This window comes from Arachis duranensis, chromosome 7 (assembly GCF_000817695.3).
Source record: "Arachis duranensis cultivar V14167 chromosome 7, aradu.V14167.gnm2.J7QH, whole genome shotgun sequence".
Taxonomy (NCBI): domain Eukaryota; kingdom Viridiplantae; phylum Streptophyta; class Magnoliopsida; order Fabales; family Fabaceae; genus Arachis; species Arachis duranensis.
Genome location: NC_029778.3, coordinates 1153136 through 1153466, shown reverse-complemented (window position 1 = coordinate 1153466; position 331 = coordinate 1153136).

Below are 331 nucleotides of genomic sequence, written 5' to 3'. Positions count from 1 at the left end.
TAGGATATATTATTTAGCATTTAAGATTTATAATTAAGATAAAGGGATCGTTTTAAAAAATATAGAATGATATTGATTGAAAAAAAATTGATTTACTAATTGAACTTTAATTAAAAATTACTTATACCTAATAACTCTACTCCTTAAAAATTTTGATGTGTGAGAAAATTAATTTTAGAGGCACTTCAATAGTGATTGACTAATTATGGTATTAATTAAGGTTATTATTTCACTAATTTTTTCTATTTTTCTTTGTTAGTATTCAAATTAACACACACACACATATATATATATATATATATAAACTATGTTAGATATACACTAACATTAA